The following is a 22396-nucleotide window of genomic DNA, read 5'->3' as shown; positions in this document are numbered from 1 at the left end:
GTAGAAAAAAACCCAGCAAAAATGGGAAAAATAAAGCAAAAAAGCATAGAAAAGGCTAATAAATTAATATTAATCACTAATAATATACAAAACTTTGTCTTTAAATATATATTTGTTTTTTCTAGCCTTTTTTTTTCTTTTTTACCAAATTAAAATACTATCTAAAAAGATCACCCCTGCTTTAGACTGAAATGCATCTGGCGTATGGAGGCAGCTGAGTCACTTGTTCCAATAATCAAAGAGGCACTGATTGGACTGATGGGTCAATAGGAGCAATCAGCACCACACTGATAAACAAAGAGAAGCGACTCCATTGAGAATAGGGTGAAATTACCCGAGAGATGATGATGGTGATCTTGAAAGGTGCACTTCATAAACGAGAAGCGTGTGCTCGCTGCAGTACCCCCAAAGAGACGCAAGTGGGTGTCTTACTTACAAATATGTGCACATTGAATGGTGATAGTAAAAGCTGATGGGAGCGTGTTTAACGTGCACAGTCCCATACTTATGGAATCACAGGCTCACGTGCACAGTACGATAGTGGCAGGAAAAACTCCAGCAATTAGCAATCCAGCAACCCATGCCTCCAATATGTCTTCCCATCATTCTCGCCTTTCTTTCTTAATCTTATCAAATATTCATCACATCAGGCCTGGCGATATTGAACGCAGAGTGTTTGGGTGTCATTTTCTCCAGTTTTACACAATGATGGAACGCAAACCCCCGGCCGGAGCTCGCTTGAGGTGATGATCTGAATTGAGAGAGGGAGCGCAGAAAAGGCATCTTCCTCTGTGGGCGGGAATTCTTGTGCAATCAAACTGAGGATTCGGGGGAGGAGGGCGAGCAGGGAAAGTGAAAGCCCTTCAGCACCACTCGCTTCTGGACAGCGTCTGGACTGCGTGGCGAAAAGGAGATTTGATTGAACACTGCAAACTGGATTTTTTTTTCTTTTTAAAGACGCACTTATTCTTAATTGTGTCGCGCAAACAAAGAGGCAAGACGAGGAAGAAGGAGAAACAAGAAAACTGGACAGCAGCCGCAGAAGTTTACGTCGGAGTCACTTTGAGGATTTGAGCGGTCAGTGTGTGTTTAATTACCTTACATTGGCGAGGCGGATTGGTTCAAGCATGCCTTACAGAGTTACGCATCTGTGTCTGTGCGTTTTTGCTGCACACACTTGCTTTTTTTTTCTTGACCATGCTTGGAGGCTTTCATAACACCCCCATATTTTTAACGATGAAACACTGTGGCGTGATCATTATTGATTCTGCATCTTAATTGTCTCGTGTTGACTTGACAGTGTGGCGATGAAATGGTCGTTTGTGCATTTTAAAAGGAGTGAGGCGTTGCTTCCCCTCTCATCCCACGTTCAACAGATGAACGAGGATCACCAAAAGGCTTTCCAGCGCAAATGAGCTTTTCCTCAGCCACACAATGAAGCCCTTCATCGGCTGCATGTATGGGAGCCCCCCCATGCGAGCCGAGCAACCCCCCAGCCCCCACTTTTCCGCTCTACTTGGCTCGGTGGTGCTCCTCACACAAGCACATCCGAGGCGTCCATATAGATCCTAATCAATGCGCACACAGCAAAACTGCTCAACTTCAAAGTCATGTAATTCAAACGAGGCGGCATTGCGCTCTTTTAGCAGGATGTTTGCGCACATTGGTGTTGAGCCCATCGTCACGTTTCATCATTTTCAAGCCTGGCTCCACGTATTGATGGGTCTTCTTATGCGTGTCAGACGCCTCTTGAGTGTGTGCATCACTGTCAGGGAATATGCATGCGTTGCATTCATCACTAAAGCTTTCAAGTCACTGCTCAGTGAAAAGTAATATTAAACTATTCTGTCTGTGTGACTTGGAGAAATGCAACATTTCTGCAATTACAGGAGCTCCCCTGGTGATGCCAGAGGGTTGCAAGGTCCACTTTGTAACCATCTGGCTAAGCCATTCCTCAGTGGTCATATTAGTGAACAGACATTGATCCTCATTACAGTATGTCATTTGCTGAATAAACTAGGCAGGCAGTATTTGAATAGTATTTCACAGGTCTTTTAGTACCTATCACATTTTTTTATTTACAGATCATTTTAAGGTGTACATTTTTTTTCAATAGTCAAATCTGCTAAGAAGAATAATATGTGAAAAGTCATTAGATTGTGTTTGTGTGTATATTATGTGTACGGTATTACGTTCTGTGGCAAAACACAGGTCTAATGTTACCATGCAAAAAAACAAATGAAGATGCTACACATTGTGAACTAAGACTGGAGGCAGATGCAGGCTTGCCCGATAAGATAGGACGAAACAGCAAAGGGTCTCGTGAAAGGCAAAAGTGGAAGTTCAGCTCATGGTTTAAGACTTAGTGATGTTTTCCTTGCGGATTTTTAGCAGATTAATCTGAAGCTTGTTGTTTTGATTCATCGAGTAATCAGTTGGGCCCTAGATGGACCAAATCAGTATGAACCAAACGCAAACAGTTAATGTTTGGTCCGCAAAATATCAGAAGAGAGGCAAAAACGTCGATCACAGTTTTCCAAAGTCAAAGCTGGTGTGTGTGAATATCTTGTTTTGTTTAGGTCTGCTTTCATGGATGACTTAGGAAAAAAAAAATCACATTTGAGAGGCTGAAATAAGAGGACATTTACATTTAAAAATAAAACAACAATTAATCGAATACCAAAATAGTTGTCTATTAATTGTATAATAATCATTAATTAATTTTTTTCTGCGCTGCATTTGATGGATGAAAAAATGCTCTTCTATTTTGATGTTAACCTGTTAGTTTTGGCCAGAAATTGAGCATTTTGCTAGAAAACCTCCTCTATTGAAATTGCGTACAGTAAAGTGGTGTGGCTTTGATGCAGCTTTTTTTCAGAGGAAAAAGAAAGTTAGCACTTTATAACAATACATCTCATAACTGGCCCTTTAGACCTGCAAGCACATGCACACACACACACACACACACACACTCCGCTTGTGTTGCGGCAACACGCTCCACTAACATGGCAGACATGCTGTGCTGAATGTGCTATATTTTGACAGGAAAATGCTATGTGTTGCCAACTGTGACAGGACTCACAGCAAAAAGGCTCACCTGGTCTCATGCTGTGAGAGTGTGGCTTCTCAACCTCAGATACAATTTATTAAACGGTGTAATAAGAGGCATAGAAATAATTGTTTCTGATCTTAATGAGTTCTCAAAGTCTGATAATATTACATCATTACTGAAACAATTACTAATGCTTTGCCTTGCCGGTCTTTTCCTTGAATATTGGCTTTGGGCTTTCTGTGTGGGCTTGTGAATGATTGTCAAGTCCATGATTCTCAGGTGACCAGTCCAAAATGTACACCACCTCTCTTAAGTCATCTGATATATACTCCAGCTTCCCTCTAGTTATTGCATTCATGGATTTTTGGCTACTAGGCTCTCCAAGTCTAATTGTTGCATTTGGTTGCTGTCACTGAGGTGTATTTACTGCGGTGGATTCATGATTATGGTTTGGGTCCAGAGGATCAGCTTTGGGATAGAGACAGTTACTGCAGAATTTACTGTTGACAGAAAAAAACTAAAAATGTCTTGTGCCTCGGGGAATACCTGCAGGTTCTCATTAAGTGGCAACGCTTGGAGGAGCGCCAGAAAACAACATAAGAGACTGACTGTCAGCACAGTCTGCTGCTGTTCACATTTACAAATGATCATTTCCTCCATCTTTTGTGAGTCGTCTTGCACGCGGCTATCGGTTTGTGTGATACATTATGTGCGTCTGTGAGCGTCCTAACCCCCAGCCATTTGACTTAGAATGAGCGCAAATGTCTGCACGGAAGCTTTTAGGCTACCGGACAAGCAGACACAGACCGGAAAAGGTTAAAGGTATCCATTTCTCTTCTGTTCTGTATCACTGCTTCGTGCACGCTGCATCTGTATGTCAGACTGCTGCCTGGGTAGCCTTGGCGGGCTGACCACAGGTCGACAGTCTTCAAAACAAAAGCAAGATCTGTTCCACACTCTCTCAATCCTATTTTCTAAACTGCTGATTCCTCTTCTTGGCAATCTCCTCAAATAAGACTTTGCCATTTCTGCCGTGTGTGGAAATTTGTGTGATTTCTAGCTTGAATGCGCTGCACTTATTTTATTGAAATAGATTATGTTTAAACTATATTTTAACTCAACAACTAGTTTGAGTTGGAATAGATGGATTCTAGAGCAGTCATTCTCAACTGGTGGGTCACAACCCAAAAGTGGGTTCAGTGGGTCGCAGGTCTTTACCTGGACAAAAAAATAATAATAATAATGATCCGATGTCCATAAATGCACACCGCATTCTTGTCTGTCTCTACTCCGACACATGGTACGCGCCCTGTTTATAGGCGACTTTGAGTGGGGACATAACGTGCCGCACACAGCTGCAGATACCTGCTGGAGAAGAGCGCGCCATTAAGAGGAGAGACAGCGTCTCGCCACTGCAGCCCACATTGTGTTGCAAACAGTCCCTTTAAATATAAGATATGTGAAATGTTTCAGTTGAAAAACCTCCGCAGTTTGGGTCACCACTTGTCACTTGTCAATAGTCAGTCCCACAGCCAAACCGGTTGAGGAGGAAAATACAAAACTACTGTAAAAAAATATAAATACACTGTACACACTGTATTTATGAAACTTCTAGGAACTACTAGGGATGTCACATGACATTGGCCAACTGATATCATCGGCTAATATTGGCATAAAAATGACATATCAGTTCATATCGGTATAATTTTTTCTGCCGATAATGATGTCGGTGCACAAGTGATGACGTCGTAATCCACACACAAGTTTGCAAGGTCAGCATGTCCTCAGTATAGTAAGTTTTTAAAATTATAAATATGCAATTTGCAATGACTGTAAAGCACTGCAAGGGGGGAGGAAGGTGTCTGTCTTTAGTACTTTTAATCTAATATACTATCACACCTCAGGAACACTGTTGCCAACTCTTCAGTAAGAAAAGTAGCTATTCGCTGTCCTCGAAGTCACCAGATGATGTCATCAGCTAATTTGCATACTATTTGCATATGATGTTGTAACAGATGCTGTATAAAAAAGTCATAATCTCAAAGGAGCGACAAAAAAGTGTGTAAAAACACCTTAATTATGTTTAGAACTACAAATTAACTTGATTCTTGGTTTGTTAATTTAAAATTGGCCATCACTTCATCAAAATAAAATAATATTTATATTTTTATATCGGCAAGTGCCTCTCAAAGCCGAGACAGCGTAATAATTACATGCGGACTTGCCTCCAGCCTCCACCTTTTATCTTACATGTTTATCTTACAGGCTTCAGTGTAACGAGTAGTAATTCAGTGAAGATTAAAACATACACAGACATACACATAGACATACCCATTTACTCTGGTTCCCGTGTAACAGTCTATCAACCTGGCGGCCCATTGAGGGTGACACTCTGTGTTTCTGCCTGTGTCATTTTACATCCATAACACTTATTTCTGGTTCCAACAACAAAACATAAGCATTCAACATAACATCGATCGTGGCAGGGAGTCAACGATAGTACATGTAGCCTCGCCGGCGCACTTCTACGACGTCGTTATTAGTTCTAGACTGTTGATGTTTAGTTTGATGTATTTTTTACATTTTTGCAAACTGTGGTTGCAGCAAAATGTGTTTATTTTGTGTTATTTTGTTAATTGACGGTTTTGTGCGTTTTTCATTCTCGGTTATTTATTGGTTATTTATCTATAGAGTGTGGCAATTTAGTCATGTATGTGGCTTTTTTTATTTGAATGTAAAACTGTGCATGTAAAAAGCCTTCAACAGCTCTATGCATAGTTTTTTTGTGGCACGAGTGCAGAAACTTAAAAAAAAGGGGTTGCCCTCTAAGCATAATCTACTCTCCTTCCCCTCCCTCTTTGCAAAACTAGTTAAAAGTGATGTTAAATGTTTAGTTGTCCATTCATTTTTCATTTGTTACTAATTTCCCATCATTTTATACATGTAAAACTGTCATTATTTTCTATAAAATGTGTTTTGTGTTAAGATTTTTGGGTGTCTGGAACGGATCAATTGGATTTACATGATTTTCTATGGGAAAATTTACTTTGGTCCGAGTCTGTTTTGGTTTGAGTCGGAACTTTTGGAATGAATTAATGACATTAACCAAGGTACCACTGTACCTTGGTTTTTGAGTAATCCATTCCAAATGGTCAGTTGAAACCCGAATCAACTATTCACATAAGAAATATTGTAAATTCAATTAATCCATTCCAGAACCCCAAAAAATGAACATACAACACATTCTATAGAGAATAATTATAGTTTTACATGCAGAAAACACTGTGATTGGCTGGCGACCAGTCCAGGCTGTACCCTGCTTCCCTCCCGAAGTCAGCTGGGATAGTCTCCAGCATACCCCCGTGACCCGAGTGAGGATAAGCGTCATAGAAAACGGATGGATGGCTGGATGCAGAAAACAGTGCAAAATATATGAAAAATACCAAAGAAATGAATAAATGAATATTTAACACCACTTTTAGCTTGATTGAAGACTCTTGTTGGTGAACACAGTGATGAGTGGAGAGAGGAGGGGAGGGGACGGAGGAGCCACGCGGGCACTGTTTCACTCTGGTCCTTAACTTTAACTTTAAAGAGTGAGCTGTTAGAGCTGTGTACTACTGCTTACGCACTTGAAGTTTTTTGTAAACTTCAGAAAGAGGTACAATCATCATTACACACACAATGTCCCTCTGTTGACCCATTACCCCTGCAACCTGTGTTAACTAAGAAACCTTTACATTACAATCCTCTTGTAACAGTTCTGGCACTTGCAAATTTCTTTGGCCCTATTATTTTATTACCCAAAGCACAGGCTGTCTGAAGGCCTATTCGCCTCATACGGAGTGTGCTTGGACACCTCATCAGCGCACAGAGCGCACTCGATTTCGTGCATACTAACTATATATACTCGGGCAAACTCGGGCAAACTAACTGTTTTTTTTAGGCGCACTGTTTGGTCATACGATAACCGAGACAGTGTATGAAAACCAAGACATATTTTTAGCAATAATTTTAATCCAAAACCAAATCCTACAAAAACCGGGCTACCACTGTAGTCAGTTTCTCACATGCATGTATGCATGAAGGAACCAAGACAACGTTATGTTTGATTTCTTAAAAGGTTACATTGCGGTAGAGGCTGCGAGGCTGCGTGGCCTGAAGGCGGATATATACATAGATAGTGAGGATCAAGAGCAGCACTGATTTATAGTTTGGATCAATATATTCATGACCTTTCATCGCATTTTTAACTGTGATTTTTTATGAAAGTGCATTTTTTTTATGTTCAACCCCACCATCAAAAGACTGCAGTACAAATGTTCTGTGCCTTTACAACATTAAAGATTTTTTTCATGCATTGCCATGAGGTTTAGATTACATAAATGTCACCACGAGGGTGAACTTTGTGACTTTTATGACACACTTTGATGACTATCAGCTAGATCACCATTTGAGCGCTCATTCAATGCGGTAAAGACACCAAATGACAGAAGCAGAAGTGATAAAGTTGTTTAAATCTGCCAAAATGCTCCAAGCCGCTGGCCCAGATAAGATCACATCTGGTTCCCAAGAGATGACCTGCTCTTGTCAGCTGTCAGTTGTCACTGTGTGTGATTGCTTCATGTAAACCCTCATCAAAGCAGGTAGCAGATGATAGCTGGCAGAGGACTCTGATGAGGACAGCCAAAATGACTTCTAACATCACAAGAATCAGAATCAGCTTTATTGGCCGAGTATGCTCACACAAACAGGGAATTTGACTTCGGTTAGCTCTCACTGTACATATCCACAGACACTTAAGAAATAAATAACTGAAAAGTATGATTGAGATGCGCCAAAGGGATAATAATATAATGATCGTGCAGTTCAAGTAAGTGGGTGTGTGATTAATAAACTGGGACATTATCTGCATTTGTAAACAGTAAACAAAAACAGTATTTACATTAAAAAAACAGGATTTACATTCAAGTGATTATTTTTTTGGGTCAACACTGACGTGTTAAGTGTTCATCAGAGTGACGGCCTGGGGGAAGAAAGTGTCTCAGTGGCTGGCTGTTTTGGTCCACCTCCCGTCTATATGGAGACTCCTCGCCATCCTGGATGAGACTGAATCTGCAAACTTCAAGAGTTTCACAGAAGGGTCACAGAAGAAGATGACTACCACAGCTTCAGGGCATTTCACTCAGCTTAAGTATCATCAAGGCCAGCAATTGTTCGGTTTTCTTTGCTTTCCCTGCAAAATCGCAACTCAGACCTAGACTGGCATACAACCACATTAGCCAGTGAATCCTTAACATTGAACCAAAGGAATCTGTCATGAATCAATTGCATCCCATTAGGACATACACTGAAGTTAAAGTCATTTGTCTGCTGCAATGCAGATGTTATGCGCATGCAGCACAGGCCACCATTTCATTTGAATCACTTTAAAAATGCTGTGGAACAGTACACATGCTCTTTATGTACTGTACAATATCACAAGCAAAAGGTTCCATACAATGTGGTTACAAAGTGGTTGTCTGGGAACATGTATTTATTTTTTTGTATTTCCCTGGTATAGGACATAGTTTCAGTTGGTGTGCACAAAGAAAGGAGTTCAGGTAGTGGATAGGACTAGGTATGTGTGTAACTAGGAAGGTATGTAAATTCAGTGGGTAGCATGATTAAGCAATAGCTAGATAATAGGTCAGCTAGATAGATAGATACTGTAAGTATTTTCTGTAAGTCAGTGGTTCACAATTATATCTGTCATACCCCCTTATGAAAGAGACTTTTTTTCACACACCTCCGATTTTAAATAAAATTGAGAAAAGGATGCTTTTTTTATTTGTACAAACCTGTGAATGACTTGCTGGCACCAGCATACCTAAAGTATGAATAAAGACACTAACAGATCTGCCAACCTTGAAGAAATGTTATGATTAGTCCTCCCTGCCTCCCCAAGGGTCCCACCCCACTATTTGAGAAGCACGGCTGTAGGTAGAAGGGTAGACACTTTGGATTGTTAGCTCCTTTTCTCTTGTCTAAAATGCAGGATGAACCAAATTATTTTAATGCAAAATCAATTTGAAATTGGTTATATATTGATCAAAGCCTTTCAAATAATTTCTGGTCAGTGGGTTAATAAACAGATAGTTTGGTGTCATGTAGCAAAGAGGGCAGATAGACAGCGACAGTATGAAATGTATACGTACTTGTCCTGCTTTCAAGACTGCTGGGAAGTTGAAAATATCCCACTTGGAACTTGTGAGGCGTTCCAATAAAACAAAAACAGCAATCCTGACAGACAAAGAAATTGTTTCTGGCAGCCTTGATGATGTTTTAAAATACACATTACCCAGCAAGCTCATGCAGAAATGATGTAGTGATAAATCAACATAGAAATTTGCAGGCAGAACTGATATTGTATTTCATTATATATTATATTTAGTATAACCAATAAATGCTGATTTTATTGTAATTGTTAGCCTTTTAGTTTGATTGTTATTGTCAGATCATTGCATCTTTGAAGTGGAGGTCCATTTTTGAGAAGGAGGTGCACAGCTAACACAAATGTGCGAACAACACACAAATGTGTGGAAAGTGAATAGCTTGGAGTGCACCAGCCTGGCAGAGTTAGCCCCTCAAAATGCTTCCACACCCACCACTCAGACTGGGTGTGGAAGACAACATTGTCTTTAAAATAGTTGATTATAATTATTGCCAGTTTTTGCAATTCTGTGTAGACAGAAATGTATTGTAATCCTGATACCTAAAGTAGATAAGGGCCAGAGCGCTAGTAGGTGGGTTGTCAGTGATAAGATTGGCATCTATGTATATTTAATTATTCAAAAATTCGGATGATTCACTGAGTGTAATGGTTCACTCATGCAGCAGTGTGGGTGCAGTTCCCACCCAGTGTGAGTATGAGTGGATGTCTGTCTGACTGACTGGTGGCCAGTCCAGGGCATACAGTCATCCCTCACCACATCGTGGTTAGAATTTCGCCGATTCACTTAATCACTGTTTAATTAGTTTATTAGTTTAATTAATAAATCATGCTGTGGTTAAATACGGCCAATTATTACTGAAAAAATATTGTATATTGTACATATTTTATGCATGCAGCGCAAATGCCTAAATTAAGCATTTTATAAGCATAAAAACGGCTACATGAACTAAAATACAAATATATGCCAATAGGAAGACACATTCAAATTGTGAATGTAGTGTTCTACATTGGTCACTAGGCGTCAGTAATTGTTTGGCGAGACAAGCACCAGACTTGATCGCCGGAACAACCACCTTTTATTTCATGTTTAAATGATCTCACAACAGGCTCAATAATAATAGCATAATAACAATCATAATTATAACAACACATGCATGTGGAACACATGTCTTCCACACGGAACACATTTACAGCGACACACACGAGCACAAGTTTTATTTATGGCTTATTTTCTCTGATTATATGTAGTATATTGGGTAATATGAATGTAAAGATGACTATATAGATAGATGTAGATATAGAGGGCTCTAATGATGTTAAAAAACGGATTTAGAAGATCGTAAACAGGTTTTATATGCCATAATGATGAAATATTCTATTTATAAAGAAAGAATCCTTCTTAGTGGAAATTCACTTATCACGGTCGGGTCTCAAACCAGTTAACGGTTATAAATTAGGGCTTACTGTTGTTCGAAGTCAACTGGGATAGGCTGCAGCTCCCAGTGACCCTGTGCCTGAGTAGCGTAAACAGTATCGAGAATGGATGGATAATTAAACAGCTTTCTTACACAACCCTGAATGCAAAACATCCTACATAAGAAAATACAAAAATGAATGGGCAAAAATGCATGGCCGCAAGGCCAGTCTCCACTAGCTTGCAACAGGCCACTCAAGATTAGCTCTTGTTGTGTACATCAACGCATGGCAGACTCCTCTTGCCGACGGAAAGGCTCGGCCTGAGATCCTAAATCCTGCAATCCTGGACAGCCACCCAGCCGTTGGTGCACTATTCCTGTCTTTCCTCACAGTTTGCGAGATTGGCTCAAGAATTTTTCAATATTCTGAGCAGTTGGGTGGGATTGCTGTCTGAGCTATTTCGTGTACACACAAAAAATAATCAGTCTTTACAACAGGCCGGGTTGAAAACAGCAAAGCAAGTCGTTCCAAGCACTCCACAAACAATGGGAAGCAAGGAAGTAATCTCATTTTGCACCTGCTCTGCCCCGCACTGAATGCTTATAGATCCACCACTGAGATCAGATTTTCCAATTAGCTATCCGGTACACTGAAAAAAGATGGATGCAAGATGCATTTCCTCTCTAACCTACACCAGTTCAATGCCCAATATAGAGGAAATATCACTATTAGAAGAACACCGGACATGATTAATTGCAGCTGAGTGTCCCCTTTGTTTCCCCACAATCCAAAGTGAGGTTAAAATAAATATGAGGAAGCAGAATGCCATTGTCCACAAGCAACAAACATCAACATATTGACTTTAGAGATGTTGCTGCAGGTCACTGTTGATTGCTTTGCACAAATTAGCCTCTGCAAGACCTGAAATCGAAAAAAAAAAAAACCCACAGCAAAAAGGCAAACAGAGAGGTGGAATGCGTTTGGCATCCTTTTTGCACTTTTTTTCTACAGTTTGGCAAACAATCACATCCTCAACAACGTTCCGAGTTCTGTTTAACAAGATTAAATTGTAAAGGGAGACTACCATTAGAGGCCTCGGGTGCCTCTGTGTTTTGCTTCATAATGGGCCTGTCGGGCTGCAACGCGCACCACAGGTCGACTTAATGGCATGCTGATGCGTTTGAGCCCATTACTCGGCGAATCCTTGTCATTGCCCTTACCCCAACAATCCCTCCCACCCCTGCAGCCTTCGGTACCACACTCGAGCTTGCTCCTCCTTAATGAGATGTCTGTATACACACAAAGTCCCGATTAAGAATGTAGTGGCTGCAGTATGGGATGCCATGTCTACCACTCCCAGCTTTCATGTTTGACACCTGTAAATGGGGGATTAAAAAAAACACACACAGGCTCATTTTGCATGGGCACACACACATGTACACACATAAACACATAGTGGTGGGCTCCGGAGGCTACGGCAATCTCTTCGACATAGGAAAACGAAAATCATACAGTGCAAGTTTACATTAAATGTAGAATTTAACATTATAGACGTGCATACCATAACGTTTCATTACAAGTAGGGAAGAGAGATACAGTTGTTGTCGAGAGATACAGTAAAAGGTGGTGTCTCAGGCTCTGTTAAGGTTTGGACCCCGGGATGCAGAGGCTGAAGCTCATGAAGCTCATGACAAGCAAAAGGGGGAACCGAAGCACCACAATTTAAAAATCAACACCAGAGAAGAAGTTACAGGAGATGCAACAGGGTGCATCGAGTGGAAAAAGGATACAAGAAATACAACAGGGGGCATCGAACATACAGGCAGCATTAGGAAGAAAAACTAATGAGGCAGCAACGCCATGCTGCTGCCACTATGCTATAAAGCACCACTGCTTCGTGATTGGCAGCAGGTGTGCTACCCTACGCCTCCAAAGTAAATGTACTGGATGCGGCCCCAAACAGGAAACTGGAGCAACAAAATGAAAGCACAGACTGAAAACAAAGATAGAAAGAGGCAACCCGAACTGTCATGTAGAAGGGGTACGCCAATTGTCAATAAAAATGAAAGACACCTCGCGCCTAACACTCACAATTACGAGCGCACCTGAACGCCTCATACGACAGAGCGCACCTTCAAAGCAGAAGGAAGGAAGGAGGCACGGCATGAAGTTCTTCATTTCTCTGTGTGAGTTTTATGAAGAAGCAAGTCTGATGATGATGTTGTGCATTAAAAGTGTTTAATCTTGAAGGTTTAACTTATATTGGTGTTCCAATCCCCGCACTGTGAGAACCTGTCAATGTACAGGTAGGCTACTGTATGTGCGCGTCGGGATGAGAGCGTGGAGATTCTCCTGAAAGTGAGGTTTTATCGCTGCTGGTATGTATTTTTGCTCTTTGAATACTGCTTCATCATGTTCGTTCAACTTGCCCTTTCAATTTGGTATCAAATTAATATGCAGATTTAAATCATAGCGATTGCAAGTGGATAATTGTGAAGCTCAAGTTCAACCCAGTCATGGGGAAGGATCCCAACATCCGGCTGAAATAAAAAATATGTAGGACGAATACTTAGATATTTTATTCATCTCCAAGAGAAATTCACATTTTATCTATCAATCGGTGCTCATGTAAAACTTTAACAAAATTTGACCCTGGACAATACAAATTTTTGAACCAGAATTACTTACTATAAATTTAATTAACCAATTAATCGTGTTTAATAATTGCATTTAATTAAATGTATATATGGTTTATGTTTTTTAAGTGTGCAGCAGTAGGGGTTACATGGCTTCAAGTCAAATGTCTGAAGGGGTACGCGACTGTAAAAAGTTTGGGAACCACTGATGTAGAAGATGACACGGTGGATTAATTGGCTGAAACACAAACCTTCACATTCAAGTTGGATAAAACAAACTGTGCTTTTATATTCACATACTATTTGTGCAATTAAGCTGAAATGTCACAATAAAGCAAAAGGAATGACAGCTTGTTCTGATTCTGAAGTTGCTAATTGGCCAGCACAGACGCAGCCATATGATGTTTAGCTCAAATATTTGCTTAATGCAGTGGTTACTTGGCCTACTAGGCTGCATTCATGGTTTATTGATTTCTGTCAATAATGTATTCATATCTATTATGTTTTAGATTTAAATGTAGTTTATGCACACCTGGAGGGAAGAACGACTCAAACAAAGTTGGATTTGCACCTGTAGTTTGTCCAAACCAAATATCATGACATCACTACTGTTCACTAAACATAACAAAAATAGCAGTGCCTCAGAAGTACAAACAGTGACTCCAAGGGGTTTACTCGCCGACAAAAGCTGATATCTTTCACGACGGTAAAGGGCTGGTCATCCAGTGCCATCCTTTCCATGATGGGTCCTCTCTGGCAAACTTTTTTTTGCATTTTTCATACATTGCACTTAACAAGCCCCGGGCATTTAGAGCATTTGGCAAAATGTCGTCCTTTGAAAGAGTGAAGAAGTCCCAGTTTGTTTACAAGTGAGCTCAGGGGAGGTTACGACAGGCCGTTTGCAGCACCGAACAGAAATGGAGTGCTTGATTTGCTCAGCCTAACCCACCTACAGCACAGTATGGGTACTCTCACCTCATTGGAACATTTTTGTTCATCAGTCATCAGAGCTATTTTTAATGTTATCAAATTTATCCGTATGATGTCATATGTTTTCCAAATGTGTGGCTTGTAAGATCCAGCCGATCTCAAGTTGGAGACTTAGCTCAGTATTGTCACCAGATCTGCACACACACACACACGCATGCACACACACACACACACACACACACAAAACACCACTGAGCAGATATAACCATGTTTGTTTTGTTGATTCAAGTTAGCTCGGACCCCTCTTCTGACTTCCCACTGTTTACACACAGCTGTAATGGGGACTCTGTAGACATTTCTTAGTCAATAAAAACACTATTCTACACCGCGGCTGCTTCACAGCTCAGTGGATTCATGTATTCACACGTGCATGAGCACAGCACTCACATATTGACTTTCACAGACCCCCCCACCCCAACACACACACACACACACACACACAAACATTGTTAAAATGCTGTAGGGTGTTCTTCTCTTGGATGTCTTATTCATGTGGAGAAACATGAGAACATTGCATGGGGTGCATTTGATGTATTGGGATGTTCCACTAGATTTAGCTCTTCTTGTACTGCCAACATTCCGGAAGCTGGAATATATGACTTCTATTTTCATGATGTGGAAGGCACATATCTAAGGCTTTTCCTTTTAAAATGGGAGGTGTGACTAAACCCAGTAGTCCCAATTCAATCCAGCAGTGATCCTCAGGGTTCCGTGCTCATAAGCAGCAATGAGGTGAACATTTAAAGCAAATACTACAGAGAAACAATTATTTATTATTAATTGTTGTTGTTATTATTATTATTATTGTTGTTATTATTATTGTTATTAACATTGTTATGTTGAAGAACTACTTTACTGGCGTAGTGACACCCCGCCACACCACGCCGGCTAGCTACTAGCCAGCTAGCGACTGGCTTCACCTCACACTCGTTCACAGCTCCACATTTCAAACTGTTGCAGACTGTCAAAACTAATCAAAAAGAAGAAGAAAACATTTCCGTTTTCTCACTGCTACCAGCAATGCAATGTGCTTCTTCTCTCGTCTGGTAACTGGGTATGACTTGTTCTTTGCAGAAACCTCAATGAAAGAGACACATCTAATATGCAACAACACCCTTCATGACATGATTTTAGCTGGCTGTTCTACCGTTTTGCACAGGCGCAGTGATCGGAAAAGACTTGGAGATGGGGAAAACTGAACAAAACTCTTCTGCAACTGTTGCAGCTGACCAAATTTGGTGGTCGACTCAGAATCAGGCTGACAATGTGTTCAATTTGTACGCTGTCTGCTCGGCTTCAATGAGTCCGATTTTCCAAACTACAGTATACTCCACCTTTTGCCTTGTGCACACTCACCTTCTAATATCTCTCCTGTTAATTTATGTGGTGAAATATATGAAATGAAATACATTGAGCAGGTTACTTAATTACCTTCTATCTAACTCATTATTTCAATTAGCTACAGCTTTACCGTGATCCTACATTCTCTCACGGAGGATTCATGCTAATGGACCTTGAGCCGCAGAGCTTTTCTCGCAATTTGTAAAAGAAAAGCATCTGATACTGTTGCTGTCGTTCATTTCTAATTGTGAGTATCTTTGTATTATGAGCTTGTTCTCGCTTTGTCACACACTTTGTCACTGGAGTGTATGAGAGTGTATGAGAGTGTATGAGAGTGACCCAGCAGCCACGCGTACAGACCTGCTTCTAATGAAAAGCTCCATCTCTGTCATCAGACATACATTTTCACCATCTAGAAGATTTGTAAACATTCATTGCACTGTTATCCATTATGTGCCGCCACCTTGTGCTCTGCTGCAGCATTGTTTCAATTCCGAAAGGGATTGGAAGCTGGAAGTTTAATCAGTGAGTCGTATGATTCTCAGTTGTATTGTTTTTTTTTTTTTGCCATACTGTATTCGAAGTGTCCTGTGTTGTGTATGGGGTTTGAATCCACCAAGTCCAAAAAGTGGCAACACTTCAACTTAATTTCCACTCATAACACATAAATGTCCACAGGGTTGAAGTTGGGAATAATCTCCACCAACTGAGCGGTGAAGTTGTGTGATGGCACACTGAAATGCTCACTAGAATTAGGCCACAAGGTGCAAAATACATTAAAGCTTGACTGCTGCTGGGCTCAATCCAAGTGATATCTTTGGCCAATAAATATCAGACTGCATAAACATAGATTAGGGCCATGATCACACTGCAGGCCATTTCCCATTCCAATTGCTCATATGTGATCTGTGTCAGATTTTTTTCATGTTAGTGTGACCAGCACAATTCCGATTTTTTCAAAGGCCTCATTTGTATGTAGATATAAATCCGATGTGTATGCGATGCTACTGCAGTCTGAACGATCAGGTTGCATACTGTATGTGCGACCTATACGTCATCGAAAGACGTGTTTTGCCGTGCTTAGCGAGACTTGGATAAAGGTACTCACCCATGTAGGCAAAAGCTGTTCTTGTCATCCGAAAATAATTTTAAAAACGTGTCAGTGAAGCGGCTCGCGGCAATGTCCCAGCATCGACATGTGTGGGTAGATGGCTCTGACATCCACCCACATGCTCCCCGGAGCAGACATGGCAACAAGTACTCCACAAACTTCCATAGCCAAAATTCTTGCCCTCTTTCTTCTTAATCGGCTACGTGGGAGACCACACACACACACACAAACACACACAGCAGCAATATTTACTTCCGTAAACACATGACAATGTGTGTGACGTGCTTTTGCGCATGCACGTCACTTCCCGGACGCTTTGCGTTCACATTTACAAGTCGCATTTTTTCAGTAATGTGAACGGCCACATAAAAAATCGGATTTGAAGAAAACATCCGAATTGGGCATCATGCCTTGCAGTGTGAATGAGCCTAGCATTAATTGATGAGGACTCTTGCTATTTTTTTATCTAGTTTGCATGCTTGAAATCATTGCATCATGGATCATTTGTTTGATTATAAAAGGCAGAAAGCCATGAGTCTGGGGCACACAGCACAAAAGTTGCAAGTTACTCTGGAAGATAAAGATTTTTTAATTTTCCTCAGTTATATATGATTCTTTTGGCTAAACGTTACTTAAAGCTACCAACATAAGCAAACTACTGTATTTTCCACACTTTAACTCACAATTTATCACACTTTTGTTGGTCCTGTAACTTATAGTGAACTGTGACTTATAAATCAAAACTTATATATAATTTAACATGTTTCTAAACATGTTTCTAAATGTTGATTGGTGAACTTGCTTACCAGAAACTTGCTTGTTGGACTTGCTGGTTTACGTTAGTTTAGCCTCCCAAGTATGCTGTTGTGTAGCTGAATAACTGTGTCTACCCTGTTGTTCTGTGTGCTATTGCGTTGTTGAATATCTTGCTTTTCCAGATTATATATCTGTTCTTGGTCTTGAATTTTGTGAAATACATTTCTAAATACAAGTGACTTAGAGTCCAGTGTGACACATGTTTTTTTCTGCTTCATGACACATTTTTTGAAATGATGCTACTTATACTACGGAGTGACGCATAGTCCAAAAAAATACTTTATTGGGAAAGTCGTGTGGGGACTAACCGAATAATTTATGGTTGTGAATTGCAGCCCCTATAAAACGTTCTGAATCATAATATAAATATACACAATTCAGCACACTATTCATCAAGGCTGTAGCCTCACTGCAACTAGCAATGTTTACAAATGCAAAAGATAGTCATCATTTTACATGCACTGTACATTTATGAGGTTCTGGTGAGTTATGAATGATAATAATGTTGTCAAACTCCAGGCAGGAGAAGCTCAGCCAGCTAGCGAGAGACAGAGAGAAAGAGAGAGACGTCTGGTCCCTTGGGCTTACTGGGAGGGCGCTCAGGTTCATCAGGCGAGTGTCAGTCTGGTCTGATTCTGGTCGGCTGCTGTCGCTCCCAAAGGATAACATGTCAAACTTAAGATGTGTTGCTTGGAGGACCTTGACATATGCTCTCTCATAAATTGTTCAATCACTCACACGTCACCTCATACCAGCTACTATAGTGAGTCCAATATCCTACGTATAAACACACTTTATAGAAACACTTAAAAAGGTTTCTGGTAGTATGGGTAAACTTCATAATGCTTACATGTCATGTTTTTACTACTTTACCACTTTGTAGTTCATTGTCCAAGTAGATGGCCACTCCTCCCATGCTTTTGTTATTCCTGCTGATGCAATTCATTTCATATCCTTCCAGCTCAAAATCCATGCCCTTGTCAGCATCAGTCCAAGTTTCCGAGATTAAAATTGCTTTAAAGGGTCCCTTGAATTGTCTCAAATATTGTATGATGTTATAATTTGCGTACATGCTTCTGCTGTTATTGTCGATATTAAAGTTATTGTTGTATCGTTCCTCCGTGTAGTAACAGCAGTCATTTCTGATATGAGAAAAAAAGTTTGTGTCCGGATCTATATCTTTCTCCAATTACAGTTGTTTGTGGTCTGAAAAGCAAAATGTTTCCAATTCTTGATCTTCTTGTCCTGCAAACGTTTGTGTTGTGTTGTGAGTGTCATTGACTGGAGATACACGGGTTCCTAAACCCAGCGCTTCTTATTGATCAGTCCCTTGTGATGTGCTGATGATGTTTTCAAATGATAATGAATGTAATCCTTCCCTCTGCATCGTTCTTGCTTATGAGTTGTGTCCCTTTTTACGGTGGCCGAGAAGTGTGAAACAGGGTAAGAAAAAGCAAAACAAATTACAATTACACCACCCGGAAGGGAAAATGTACCAAATCCCAGAGTTATAGGAAGTTATAACGTTTGGACCAATCAGGGGTTGGTCCATTCTTTTTTTGGTTTATCTTTGTAACTATGAAGTGCAAAACACAAAACAAAAAGAAAAAGGGGATTGTACCCCTGTTATACCCTTAAATACTTGAGAGAGGAAAATAGAGAAAAGCGCAATGAAATCAACATATTAGAGGATAATAGTGCCGCATTGAGCGCCTCCCTTAAAGAAGATAATGAAGCAAAACAGAAAATAACTGAGCAAATGAAGAACACAATTGATGAAATGGATCAGAATCCATAATGAAAAATGTGATCTTGACGGGGGTCCAAATTAAACCCAGGTCATATGCCAGGGCAGTCGGGGACAAAGAGGTACCAGATGAAATAGATGTCGTTTTAACGGAAGAACAAATTGCCAACTTTCTGTCAGTTAGGATAATCCCTAATGTCGCTTACAGGGAACATACAAACCCTTTTTTCCTAACATCACAATTTTTTAAATTTGCTGATCTGGTAAACTTTCAAACAGCTAAAATTATGCATAAAGCAAACAATAACATGGTACCCAAAAACGTATAACAATTCTTCTCAACAAAAGAGACAAAAGGGAAAAATGAAACCTAAAACACTTACGGTACAGCACAGACAACACTAAAAGCCTTCAGTATTTCTGTGTGTGGAATCAAGTTGTGGAACGGATTGAGTAAGCAACTCAAACATGCCCTAAAATGAGCGATTTCAAGAAACAGTACAAGCAGTTGATGTTTACAAAGTACAAGGAAGAAGACACCTGAACCCCAGTGCACATACAATGCTATGTCTAACCAGTCTTACACTGACGACTAAGTCTTTATTTCTGGTGAGTACGTTGTCTGTTTTCAACTGTGTCATACGTAACGAAACAAGTTTACCAACCAACTTTAAATATCATACAAACCGAAATACAGTGAAATAGTGTAGAGAGCGTGAGTCATGCAAGCAGAGAGTCACTGTCTGTATTGTGTCGGTGTGTGAAAGAGTGAGAAGCGCGGCTCCTCTGTCTGGCCGTAGCGAGGGGAGGGGCGGTCGCTGTGTGTGACCGGCCAATCACAGAGCGTGAAGAGTAAACACATAGTTACCCAATGAGGAATTTCCTTCACGATTACGAATAATGCCAAGCTGTACTCGTTTCATGCTCGTACTCGACAAAAATGCATTATCCATAACTCGTTTTAGATGAGTATCCGGCTCATCTCTATTAATTACCTCCGCCTAGTGCAGCGCAAAGCGCAACGCGGAGGTTATGTTTTTGCCAGCGTTTATCCGTTTGTTTTGTGTTCAAAAGAACTTTAAAAGTTCTGAATGGATTTGGATGAAATTTTCAGGAATTGTCGGAAATGGGATATGAAAGAAGTGATTACATTTTGAGGGAGGTCACCGTTTCGATCCAGGAATTTTTTAAAGGATTCTTTAACATTGTGAGATTTGCCATTTGTGCATATAACTCCACAAAAAACAAAAAATGGTCAGCGTACTTGGGGAAAAAAGGAAATACAAGACAAGTTTCCAACAGGTTCTGCAAACATCAAAGACTGATCCAGATAATTCAATAATTCTTGACACTATGATCTAGAATATGAAAAAAAAATAGGGGACCTTTTGGAATTTTCATCATAGGAAGCAAACAAATGAAGTATAAACATGCAACAAACACCATTATATATATTATATTACTGTATATATAGCCTAGACACACTGGAATCTGGAGTGTGCCAACGGATTTGTTGAATCTTCAAAAGCTATGGAGCTAGAGCCAAAAGAAAACTGCCTTCACGGCAAATGCGATTTTTTTGAATAACTACTAAACTAATATTGATATCATTATCAATCCATTGCTAATGGTATGTTTTCATGGTCAAGGAATCTAAATATGAAGATAAAATAAATGTGGAACTGATTTTTATGGTGTAAATCACAATATGGGGGGAACTATGGCGCTTGGCGGAGGTCTGCGCCCTCAGACTGCTTTTCTAGTCATTATTACTTTCAATTTTGAGCGTTTACAGAAGGGCACCAACAGTTTTATCCGTGTGTACATAGGTGAACTTGTATGTATGATGTTGACTGTGTAAAATAGAGAGAATTCAAAATAAATGTATAAATAAATTGTGCACCAGTTCAATGTACGTTGTATAATCATTCCACCCTCAAAAATCATGCCCATGATGAGTGCATGTAAACTTCTGACCGCAACTGTAGGCAATTATACTTTTCAGCACATGAAGCACCACATTTTCAATCCCTACTGACAGTTGTTCCAATTCTACACTTCATTTGCAAACTTTTAGTCCTACATAGGTCAGAATCTTTTTGCAAATTATTTCAACACCCACGCCACCTTCCCTAGCTTGCTTGTCATACAGAGCAAGGCTAATCTACTAAAAACACGATTATAGACTGGTAATATAAATGAGACTGCTCGGCCATCGAAGGATCTGTCTTCATTAGGAGCGGATCTGGGAAGAGTTTCTATTAGCTTGCTATCAAGATGGGCCTGTGTGGAGGAAATTACGCATGTCACAAGACAAAGTGTGGGCAGCCCGGAGCCCAAAGCCCAACGGAGGATGAAAAGCCTTAATCAAGGACAAGGACTGTCGCTGACAGGGCGGCATGATCGGCCCATGTGGCTCCAGATTACATGCAGCCTGACAGATTGACTCTTTCTCTGTGAGTTGTTGGCTCGGGCACGCAGAGGCTTCCTCTCTGCCCCTTTGCTCCTTACGAGCAATTCTTACCAAGTATTTTTGTCTCGTCCTCAAGGTTGGTAACTTACACTCTTTGATGGAACAAAAGTAGAGCATCAGAAGCAAGACGTGCACAACAGTCAATAAATCATCGCAAACATTAAAAATTAAAAAGATGTGTTTGTGTTTAACTCGCTGTTCTCGGGCTGTTTTGTTCTCTCGTCCTTGTCACATTCATTTTAAGAATATGCCACTAAGAGGATTCTTTGGTTCATTTTAGAATTTTTTCAGAAACCCATCTCCGTGATATGAATCAAGTAGATGTCATTTTTCATAAGTGCATCTGTTGCAGCTTTATTAAGGAAAAGAAGTAGCAAAAAAATCATCATTATGTTCAGATTTCAGCTAATTGAGCAGCTGAAATAAATTATATGGGCAAAAGTATAGGGACTCCTTGCTGTTACGCCTGACGAGTTGGTCCCTGCTTTGCAGTTGTGACAGCTACCCCTCCTCTGGGAAGACATTCTTCAAGCTTTTGCAGTGTGTCTGTGTAAGCGTTCACTAGGGATGCTCCGATTGATCGGCCACCGATTAGTATTT

At 40.3% G+C, this 22396-nt stretch overlaps 1 protein-coding gene across 2 annotated transcripts in view; it reads left to right on the top strand.

The window, feature by feature from the left end:
• The first annotated feature begins 520 nt into the window (after nt 1-520).
• The window catches only part of LOC129182909 (metabotropic glutamate receptor 4-like), a 191520-nt gene continuing 169644 nt past the window's right edge, over nt 521-22396 (top strand). For both annotated transcript variants that reach the window (XM_054779575.1, XM_054779566.1), the window contains exon 1: nt 521-1077. The gene's annotated coding sequence lies outside the window, so the exon portion shown is untranslated. The remainder of the gene's footprint in view (nt 1078-22396) is intronic.

Source organism: Dunckerocampus dactyliophorus, chromosome 1, assembly GCF_027744805.1.
Source record: "Dunckerocampus dactyliophorus isolate RoL2022-P2 chromosome 1, RoL_Ddac_1.1, whole genome shotgun sequence".
Taxonomy (NCBI): domain Eukaryota; kingdom Metazoa; phylum Chordata; class Actinopteri; order Syngnathiformes; family Syngnathidae; genus Dunckerocampus; species Dunckerocampus dactyliophorus.
This window is presented reverse-complemented; position numbering and strand designations above follow the sequence as displayed.